We start from the raw sequence: 11,310 nt of genomic DNA, 5'->3' as shown, positions 1-11,310 counted from the left end.
TGCTTTAATTCAGGATCTGCTCTCTCAGTGCTTTACCCAGGCACTGCCAGGGAGAACAGGGCACACCTGCCCTGGGCTGTGCTGCCTGCAGGCTCCACTCCACTGGGGCAGCACCACACGTGCTCCAGCACTAAAAGGAGTAAGATGCATTTCAGGAACTGGCCAAAACACTGGTGGTTCGGGCTTTTGTTTCTAATTAAAACTTAATAAAAATATACAGATACTGCTTTCCTAGCAATTTCTTTTGGCCCACTATTTTCTCAAATGTCGGTGAAAGGGACAAACTTTACACATTATCAGCTCTTTCAATAAATTAGGAAAACAAATATGAACATAGTATACCATATTCCTATATAATGAAAAATTGATTATAAGCAAAGAATTGCATACTGTGCTAGTGTTGTAAATTACTTCCTCTGTGGCTTTTACAACATTGCCTATGAACATAATTGAATGTCACCAGTTTATGTTTGCAAATACAATCCCAATGACATTGCACCTGGGAGCGTGTGCACACAGTCATCTGTTATGGAGAAGGATCTAAACATATGGCCTGTTGATTAGGGTCTGGCCCCAAAGCTATCACAAAATCCTCCAGCCAGTTTTCTGCCAGACTAACCCATCACAATAATTCAGCTCTATCAAATAGGAGCTTCCCAACACCAACTGAGAAAGCAAATAGCATTTGAAACAGCCACCTCAGCTCCAAACAGTGAGCACTGGAGAAGGCAAAGGTCAGAGACTCACCTCCTACCAAGAGAAAACTAGAGTGGGTCCTATCCTACACTGCTATTCATCTTACCAGGCTAGCCTGTAAAGGCACAGGTTTTAATTTCCCCCTTCAACTTTCCAGTAACACCCTTCTAGACCAGAATTGTACCAGCACAGTCACCTTTCTGAGTATATGGACAGCACCTGTATGTTCAAAGTTAAGCTGATTCTTTAAACATAATTGGACCTCAGGCACATGGTTCCCATCAGCTGTTTAGGGCAAGTAATCTGTGGCTCACAAATGCAATGCACGTGTCATCACTTGCACAGGCAGAACATGCCTCCTTCCCTCATTTCTGCATGGGTTTTCCTGAATAGGATAGTAATTAAACCACAGAAATCAAACTGTTGGTGAAAATGAGCAAACGTTCCTGGGAATTCAAACAGGATAAAATTAAAACTTTAAATAAATACCTTTGGAAAGAATATTTCCACCACTAAACAGAGGAGTTTGATGTGTTTGACATGAAATACAGCTTTTGGCAATCACTAAAGCATACTGCAGGGTTCCACACTTTAAAAATAAAGGTCTACCTGTACATTTTTTGGAAAAAACAGCAATCGGACTAAGAACTAAGCACCTGTTGGCAATGCCAAAATCTATAAATTAGGGCAGTGTCTGTTGGTGTCTGTAATTACATTTGAATTTGAAACATCTACCCAAAGTAAATTGCAGCATTTGAGCTGCTTCCTTTGTCATATGTTCCAGTAAAAGCTGGCTTAGTTTGATCTTGAAATGCTTTTAAATTGATAACTGTAAGTGAACGTGTGCAGTGGGCATGCTCATACAATTTTCCTTTGTATAAAATAAAATAGTCAAACTTGGTACTGTAGGTGATAGCCTGCTGGTAGAACACACTGAAAAGAGAAAGACGTTCCTCCTAATGAACCCTTAAAGTGAAATGTTCTGGAGGACACAAATATTCAAGCTACTAGCTGACCTTTAGAGTCATATAGGAGAGGATGTGCATAATGCATTATTCTGTCGGATATGCATTACTTATTATAAAATAATGGAGGCTTCAGTACTTTACATATGACCATTAGAAAGATCAGAACATAACCCAGCCTTCGTAATATAATTGAGTGCTGCAAAAATATCTCTAATGATTAATATACCAGACATTATGCAATGCTCCTACAAGGTAATTTTGTCCTGACACAGAATAATGATTGTTACAGAACTTGTGCAGCTCAAGACACGCGAGGCCTGCGGGCCCGGCGGCCGCTGGTAAAGCTGAACGTGGGTGTAGGAACTGCTCATTAACATCAGGGTACCTCTGACATCTCTTTACAGCAAGACAACAAAGATTTTAAAAACATGCCTACACAGAAATGCACAATTCTCCCTTCAGTGTGCACGAGAAAGAGCCTCCAAGGCCAAGAACAAACCCTCACTCCCACAGGGCCGCTCACACCCGGCCCAGGCCTGGCACACGCAGGAACAGGCACAGGGTTTGTCTCCACCTTATCACCCCCTGGGAAAGGACTGCAAGAATCCAACAGCTTAAAACATCCACCTCAGCTCAGACAGGGTGGACTTACCGTAGAGATGAGCCCAGAGGGACCGAACACACCCTGCAGGCATTGTCCTGTCCCCCCGCAGGCAGGAGGGAGCCGAGGCACAGTCCTGAACCCCCCGTCCATGGCATCGCTCCCATCCTGCACTCCCGTCACCCATCCTGCTCCGGCCACAGTCCTGACCCCCCTCACTCATCGCTCCCATCCTGCACTCCTGTCACCCGTCCTGCTCCGGCCACAGTCCTGAACCCCCCGTCCATGGCATCGCTCCCATCCTGCACTCCTGTCACCCGTCCTGCTCCAGCCACAGTCCTGAACCCCCTCACTCATCGCTCCCATCCTGCACTCCTGTCACCCATCCTGCTCCGGCCACAGTCCTGACCCCCCTCACTCATCGCTCCCATCCTGCACTCCATCACCTGTCCCTGGCCACAGGGAAAGGGTAGGAATGACACGGACAGCAAAGGGCTGGTGGAAAACAACTGCAGGTAGAACGATGCAGAAATGTCTTCATTTCTGTGTTATGACAATTGAGAAGCAACACTAAAAACCGATGTCCAAATCTGTCAGCCAGCTGAATTGTTCTGCTGCTTGTTTTGACACAGAATGAATTCTTGCAGTTCATATGAGAGCAGCTTTTCGTGAACAGCAGTTTGATACATGTTCCATGGTCTGGGTATCTTTTTCTGGGGTGCCATACTGGGCTACCACTTGTTTGCAGCTTGTATGGAAAGCATTTGCAGGGCACACATGGCAATCTGCTGAGAGTGGCTGGAAAGGATGGTAATGGTTATGAAGGCAGCCCTGGGAAACTATTCAGAACAACCAAAACCACAATTATAGCAATAAAATTTGAGTTGATATTACTTCAAACTAAGATTGGACACCATTTCAGGTGAGAAAATTAAAAGTTTTTGTTTATAAGCACCCAAACGTGGGGAAGTTTTTTGCACCCATATACCATAAGTATTATGATTGATGTTTCATTTGCTTCCAACTAGTAAGAAAAAGATTGTTATGACTTCAGAAATTCAGTGTGTAACATCTACTCAATCATTTTCAGAGATGAAATCTCAAAGAAAAAGGCAGCCCTTATTTGCCTAAACACAGGAGCATCAATAAACCAAAGGCTCTCAGAAAGTCCTGGAAATAAATCCTGAAATCAGAAAAGAGGCAACCAATAACCAAGACATTCTTTCCAATGACATCTAGGGGATTTAAATAAAACAAACAAGTGTTACACGTTTAAATTAAACTGCCCAATTAACTCCTTCCTTCCTAAAGTCATATATTTTTTTCAGCAGAAGATGTTTCTTTTCACACCCCGATTGGCAGTGGACACAGAAAAGCTGATGTGATCTAAGCTAGCTTTCTCTAGAAACTCACAGTTGAAGGGAACTGTTTAGAAACAGTCCAACTTTTCTTTAAATTCTCCACTCATACTTTGGTATTATCCAGAACAGATAATCAGATAATAAAAATGAAAGGGTAATGTGTTTCATAATACCAGTCAAACATCCTTAATAGGAAACGCATTTAATTAGTGCTGTTCTTTCTATCAAAGGACTGTAAAAGTTGCCATGGCAGAATTCAGAAATTTAACATCACGTTGTTGAAATAAGAAAATCAGAAACAAAATACTATATTTTGAAAAAACTTTACAAAATGCTTTGACCAGTGGGAGTTTTTAATTATTATTTTGAAAATCAATGGAGTGGAAGAAATCCTTCAAAAAGAATGAGCAAATCATTTTTTTAAAATACCAAACCTCTCTGCTCAGCCATCAGGGCTGTCTGGTGTTCCCAGTGAGCAGCCCCAGGGAAAGAGAGCAGCCCTCTGCAGCCCAGCACCTCCTGGCTGGACCAGCAGCACTTTGCAGCAGATATTCCAGGAGCTGGATTAAACCCACTGTTCTAGGAATATTGCCTCTTGGGTATGCTTGGGGAACAGCATTTACAGACTGTGAAATGAAAAAAAGTTATACCTAAAGGGAAAAACCCCTCTATGATTTCACTTCTCTTTTTCTGGAACAAGTTCAGAACATACCAAGATATTGCAGTTTGGAGACAAAAGTGTCAAACAGCTGAGAGGCAGCTGACACACTGCAGTTCCAGTGCCTGTGTTAGCACTGTTCTGTGAAAGGAACTACTCCCAAATTTCTTGTGGAATTAGCCTATGCCTAGCTTTTTAACCATGCCTAATGGAGATCCTTTAGATTGAAATTCTAAAAGTGCCAGCCCAGGAAAAATGAAAAGGTACTGAATAAACTTCACTCATTTTCTTCCTGGCTGATGGGAAAGTGTCCTTAAGCTTCAGCATAGTTTAGCATTCTTTAGTCCATTTAGGGAACTTTCAGACATCCCTTCTCTTTCTTGTTCTTCACTTTAAAATTTTATTCATTTTTCCCTTTTCCTTGGCATTACAGTGTAGATGGAGTCTTTCAACTCCATCTTTTCACGGGCTTAAATCACCCAAAGAGGCAGTAACAGTTACGTATAGAAGTGCAAAGGAAAACGTGCAAAAACTGATTCAACAAGAAGAGAAAAATTAAGACATATACAATGAGGAGACTTCTGTTTTTACAGAAGCCACCTATGGGAACAGCTTGAGGACATTTTGCATAGCTCTACTTTTATGTGCTTGTAATACAGACACGGATTGATTATGTCACATTTGGCCTTTTCTTCATTATCTACAATTCACAATGCCTTGGTTGCTGATTTTTTTGAGATTTATAAATAAAACAAAGATCAGAAACTTGCAAAAATTGGTATATTGCTAAATTAAACTTTAAAGGTGCATTTTAAAGTACTGTTTTCTTGCATAACTAAGGCAGAAGATGTTTTGCTTAACATTTGCTTTTCAAGTCTGCAGTTGTTACCACATAAACAGCAGCTACAGTGTACTCCCCTCTTTCATTAGCTTATTCATAGCTTCCTGTGAAAAAGCTGGCACATCTCTGCATCTTAAAGTAAATATTTTATAGTGAATTCAACTTCATTATTGATTACAAGGCATATAACACTTGAGTTCTGTATGCACAGAATAAAGCCAAAAATCTCACAGTTAAAGTATCAGAGAAAGTTTAAAACCAGGAGATGATGTTCTACCATGGTGACAGGGATCCAGGCACAGGAATGCACTGGGAATAGACATCAGTTTTATAAGAATTCTACTGTGCACCCTTTACTGATCAGTCTGTTTGGGGATGTTCACCTGCTGCCTGCAGCTTACACCCTGCCAGAACCAGAGCCCAGGGCAAATCTGTGGAGACCATGAGAGGATATGTTTACATATGTATTTACAGCTAAAGGAAGAGAATTTTGCAAGTAAATAAGTGAATTTATCTGCAAAGAAATCACATTAGTAAAACTTGGACTACAGTTGTCATTGCTGTTCCAGTCCCTCCGGGAAGAGAGCTGAGCCAGGATGGAATTCTCAGTCAGAACAGCCCACGGGGCTGAGTTTGATTTTATTCTGGCAATGTGCACCTTCCTCAAGAGCAATGCTAAACAACAGATGGAGAAAGGAGAAAGGAACTGTGAGACTGGGTCATGTTCACAGGGTGAGACACCAGGTCTGGAAAAGCAGGAGCACAGAGGAGGGAGGGTAAAGAACCAACAGAGTGCTGCAGCTAATGCCCAGCAAAGGGACTCTGAGAGGCACAGCCAGGTGAACACAGGAGCTCCAAAACATCACTGGGTCATGTAGCACCTTTTCATAAAACCAGCATTTCTGTCCCCATATCTTTGTTCCTCATTTAGTACTACAGTGTAGAACTTGCACAGTTTCAATGAAGCGTTTCTAGACTGCACTGTCAAATATGTGCCAGGGAGACTTAAATGTTAACTAGGGCTTGCCAAACCCCAAAATCTCTGTTTCTATTAAAACAAAACAAACAAACATCCAAACAAACACAACAGAATTAAAAAAAAAAAAAGGACTTTTCAATATTTGGGAGAAAACAGACCACAAAAAAAGAGACCAGAGATACAGAAAGATAACCAAAGACAGCCAAATATCTCCTTAAGTTGGGTCACATCTCCCAGTGGAAAGTTCAGATAAACAAGGATATGTAAAAATTATAATTTATGGCTTTGATCAATCGTTACTATTAATAGTAATAATAATGCCTTTTGTATAATTAAAAAAATATTTAACTATATCAGAAAGGTATTAAGGTATTGCACTGAACCACTTTCAGTAGACTGCCTTATTTATCTGGGCTAAACTTGACATTCCTGCTAACTCACATCTAGGTAATTGCTGAATATGAGTCAGAGTTGACTGTATTTAGGTGTCTACAAATTTAAATCAGAGAAATAAAAGAAAGTGACTATTTTAGCATTTTAAAAATGTACCTATGCCAGTTCTAGACTCAGGAAACACTGTGTATATAGGCAGGGATTGTGTATATAGATAGTGATTAGAAGGCTTCCCAGCCTAAAAGGATTGCAGCAGAAAAAAACAGTGGCCATGAGAGCTTGCAATCCAGCTTAAGCAGCATTATGTGCATACTGTGGCACCTAACACCATGTTCTACATTTACAGCACAAATTACTGGACAAAAGAGAAAGCTAAAATTTTAAGTGAAATTTAATAGAGAAATAAGTCACAGGGTAAAATCATTATTCAAGTAAGTCCCAAGTGAAAAAGAGCAATGTAGCTGATTTGCAGACTGGCCTAGCTCGGCAGCACTGCCCCTCAGCAGGGCCTTTACTGCTGCTCAGCAGATGGCTGAGGCTGCACTAGAGCTCTGGAACATCAGACTGATGCCAGCCCAGACCAACACACCAAATGCACTGAGTTACTCACTTCTAGTCTCTGCCACAGCATTGCCACAGTGCACATATCAGGTCACTGCTGATGCAGCCACAGGCAGAGGAGAGCTGAGAATGCAGTGCCCTGTCTGGGAGCTCCCAGAGCTGAGAATGCAGTGCCCTGTCTGGGAGCTCCCAGAGCTGAGAATGCAGTGCCCTGTCTGGGAGCTCCCAGAGCTGAGAATGCAGTGCCCTGTCTGGGAGCTCCCAGAGCTGAGAATGCAGTGCCCTGTCTGGGAGCTCCCAGAGCTGAGAATGCAGTGCCCTGTCTGGGAGCTCCCAGAGCTGAGAATGCAGTGCCCTGTCTGGGAGCTCCCAGAGCTGAGAATGCAGTGCCCTGTCTGGGAGCTCCCAGAGCAGCTCAGCTCTGTGACTGTGACACCAGTATTACAACAACTGACCTTTACTGAGCAGGTGTTGAGACTAACAGGGAACAGCAGCTCCTTACCTTCTCATCAGAGAGCAAAGCAAGAAAGAATGCAAATTCCACTTGAAGTCTGCTTCTATTGCTTTATTTCTTCAGGCTTTCCTCAAAGTGGCAAACTCCACCAACAGTATTCCATCCCACCTGAACAAATATTATCTCATCAGAACAAATACTGCAATATTACAAAGTTAGCTGTAACACTGCTAGGAACATTAGGAAAATACTCTTTTATCTATATGTGTGAAGCCAAATAATGATATTACCTCTGGAGACCACAGCCGAGGCTTTGGGTTGCTCTGAGTTACTACACATTAATCTCTTTTTACCTGCAGGCTGCTCACACGGCCCAGCTCTTCAGTGCACCCCATTCACCTCCTTACAGGCACAGCCTTTATTTCAAAAGACCAAAACGGTCTTGATCTTATTCAACACCACTGAATTGTCATGGTCCCTCAGGTGTTGTGATCACTGAACACAACCTGCACTCTGCAGATCTCACAGGCCCCACTGCCAGATCACCAAATTAGGGCATAAAGTGAGGCTGCCCTGTGAGTTCAATGGAGATTTAATGACATAGGATTAGTGAAGAGCAGAAAGAGTGGCCTGCAAGTCTTGTAATACTGGGGGTGTTTTAAGCCAGAGGAGATCTCCAGGTATTGGAAAGAATGAGAGGAAAGAGATTTTAAAAGGCAACACATTTAAAACTTTCAACAATCAGAAAGTGGTATGCAAAAAGCTAAGTCCAGATTTTTAAGAACTATCATAACTGTCAGTGCACTGGAAAACTCATTTGCTCAGCCCTCTTCAGAAAATCACTGATAACAGTTTAGAAAAGACTATGAGAGAAACACAGACTTCGTGAAGCTCACGATGTACACGAATTTAACTTTATTGTTTGCTCTCACTGTGGAGTTCAGCTGCATTTACTGCTTATGAAACCAGTCTGATGAATTCAATTACTGAAGGAAGTCTGGTTTTAATTCTTAGAACTACTACTTATTTCAATTTAAATTGATTAATAATAAAAGTTATGGCATTTCAGAGGAACAGCATATAAATTAATTATAAATTGAAGCCCTAGCCCATGGCAATAAGATACAAAGCTCCCCTTCATGTCAGCTCAGATGCAGCTTTCAAGTATATTCTAAAGGTACTTCTTCTGGATAAATATTTTACTTTATAGATATAAATTACAGTTTATTGCCAGCTGTTTAAAATATCTATGATTTGGTAAGATGAGCCTTGCTAACCCTCAGCTGTCTCCCATTTACTTGAATTGGAAAAACACTGGGTAAATTGCTGCCCATGGAGCACAAACATAAGCAACTGAAGTACCCATAATTTGTTGGAGTTTTAGATCATCCTAATTTAGATATTTTTCAAAAGACATAATGTAAAGTAGACTCCACTTAATCGCCACCCTGATAAACAGCTCTATTGGGAAGATAATACAGTTAGCAAAAGGGTAAATTAAAAGCAAAATGTAAAAGCCGTTCTGCATCCATGACATAGCCATGTGTTTGGAATGAAGTTGTTTGATGTGCTGCTCACAGCAGTGTACAGTGAACCGCCATGGATGGCACAGCTGTTATCTTCAGGGCACTGTCTCCTGCTCTGGAATCCATAGTTACAAACTGCATCGATAGAATCGAAGGAAAACCAGAAAGCTTCTTAATTCACTGTGCCCTTGGGTAATGATGTAGATACAGCATTCCATGTGTGCTCAACAGGGCATTTAAATATCTTCCTTTGCAGGTTTGATCATATGAAAGCTCCCACAAGTGGGGATGCAGTATATACAGTGAGGATACGGAACTGGGTTCTATGCCAAAGCAGCAGCAAGAAGGGAACCTCGAGAGAAGAGAACTGATTGGGGCTGATCCTGGTTCATACCACACTCTGCCAAAGGCAGCTGCAGACTCCCAGGTACTGTCACCAATAAACAAAAATCACAAGCTCAAGAACCAAGAAATTCACAGATTTTCAGTATGTTACATACAGAGCCAAATATTTTTTCTCCATCAAAAAACCCATTTAATATTTCCTTTTGAAGGCTATTTATAACCACAAAGGCAATTTTGTCCCCTTTGAGTAGTTAAAACCTTAATCTCTGGTTTTCTGGTTCAGAAGACATTCTTCATAGAGTGATTTTTAACTATTACAATCCCTTTCTATGACTCTTAACTGGGTCTGAGCCTTTCCCCTTTTTACAGGGTGCAGTGATGGCCAGATTAGGAGAGAAGCAGAAGGCACTGGTGGCAAGAGAGAAGCAAAGGAAGAACAGGCAAGGCAAGGAGGCAGAGCTGCAAAGGTGCAGTGTGGCTGCCAGCCCTGGGTGCCCGGAGTGCAGTCAGCAGGGAGGAGAATCTCCTCGGAAAGGCCCAGCTGGCAGGGAGGATTCAGCAGAGGCAAAGGCAAAGGCAGGAGGAGAAACCAGCCAGCCAGTGTGTGGCCAGGAGTGCCCTGCGAGTAACACAGCACGGGCAGCAGGGCCCAGGACTTACAAATGCAGCCCACAAATTAAAGTAACATCTGATTACCCCCATCAAGTCCAAGAGAACATGGAAATTACCTCTTCACTCACTGACAGGCACGGTTCAAGAGCAAATACCTCACCCCCTCAGCCCGAGGGGATTAACCAGCCATTACCTCCCATCTCCTTGTTTCCCTAATGGCCCAGTTCCATCTCCCTGGGCAGTAAGAGCTCTCCCAGCACATCCAGGCAGACAATCTGTACCAGGGCACTTACCGGGCAGCAGGGACCTGAATAAGGAGCCATCCGCACCTGCCTGCCAAGCCTGGCCTAAAAGCTCCAGGGAGCTCAAGGAGCAATATTCTCAAGGTACCTCCATCTAACCAAATTTCTAAGTAGCACAGGATTACTCTCATTGTAAGGGGAGTTCTCAAACACTATATAAAATGAGATTTTTTTTTCTTTACTGCGCAGGCAGTAAAAAGTATTTCACTCTTTTTGTGTAGGCAGACAGCTAATAATAATGTGCCTACTCAGAATAACACCATTATGAAAGGGAACCTTCCATATTATGTCACAGGACATACCCAATTAGTGGCAAAACATTTAATAATCCCTACGCTTGCCTTCAGATTAGAACAAAAAAGATAAAATAACAATTTGGTGGAAAACATTTTCATACAGGCATCCAAGAGTGAGAACATTCTGAGTTCTGCAATGGCAAAAAAGAAAACAAAAAAAACCAAAACAAAAAAATCATTCTTCTGATACTGCAACACCTTCCTCTTTTCTGTTCCTGCAAAAAGGAAATGCAGTTCTTTTTCATCCAGGAGTAACTGGAGCTTTATACAAATTAAATATTTGGGAGTGAAGTCTACCTTCTATTTTGAATCAAGACATGGGTCTGGCAGATTTCTGACCAATGGGAAACAATAACTACAACCATATTTTCTCTTGCCTTAGTTCCTGCCAGGATCAAAGCCAAGGCTATCAATCCTCATTTATGTTTAGATGTTTAAAATATTCCCAGTATAATTCTGGATTTTTGAAGCAGTTGTCACTAAGCAGTACCTGTAACTGTCCCACTGTACTAAACTATTTTTTCCCATCAGATACTAGTATGGCAATCCTCTTCATGTCTAATTCTTTGACAGCAATTCAGTTTTAGATGGCTTATAATAGGCTCTGCCTGAATTCTGCCAGGATTGAATTGTTATTGATTGGTATGAGGCAATGGTGTAGAAGGCTGCATTTCCACAGCTTGTATTTGGATGGGTCAGATCTTTTGACAGATGATT

General features: G+C 41.9%; 1 long non-coding RNA gene across 1 annotated transcript in view; it reads right to left on the bottom strand.

The window, feature by feature from the left end:
* The window catches only part of LOC120323908, a 49,995-nt gene continuing 38,685 nt past the window's right edge, over positions 1 to 11,310 (bottom strand). Inside the window, exons 2-3 of the long non-coding RNA XR_005564834.1 lie at positions 7,561 to 7,680; positions 1 to 130 (exon numbers count right to left, since the gene is read on the bottom strand). This is a non-coding gene — a long non-coding RNA (uncharacterized LOC120323908). The remainder of the gene's footprint in view (positions 131 to 7,560; positions 7,681 to 11,310) is intronic.

This window comes from Pipra filicauda, unplaced genomic scaffold (assembly GCF_003945595.2).
Source record: "Pipra filicauda isolate LSUMZ 115617 unplaced genomic scaffold, ASM394559v2 scaffold36_size6622888_pilon, whole genome shotgun sequence".
Lineage (NCBI taxonomy): Eukaryota > Metazoa > Chordata > Aves > Passeriformes > Pipridae > Pipra > Pipra filicauda.
The sequence above is the reverse complement of the archived record's forward strand: the minus strand, read 5'-3'. Positions and strand labels throughout refer to the sequence as shown.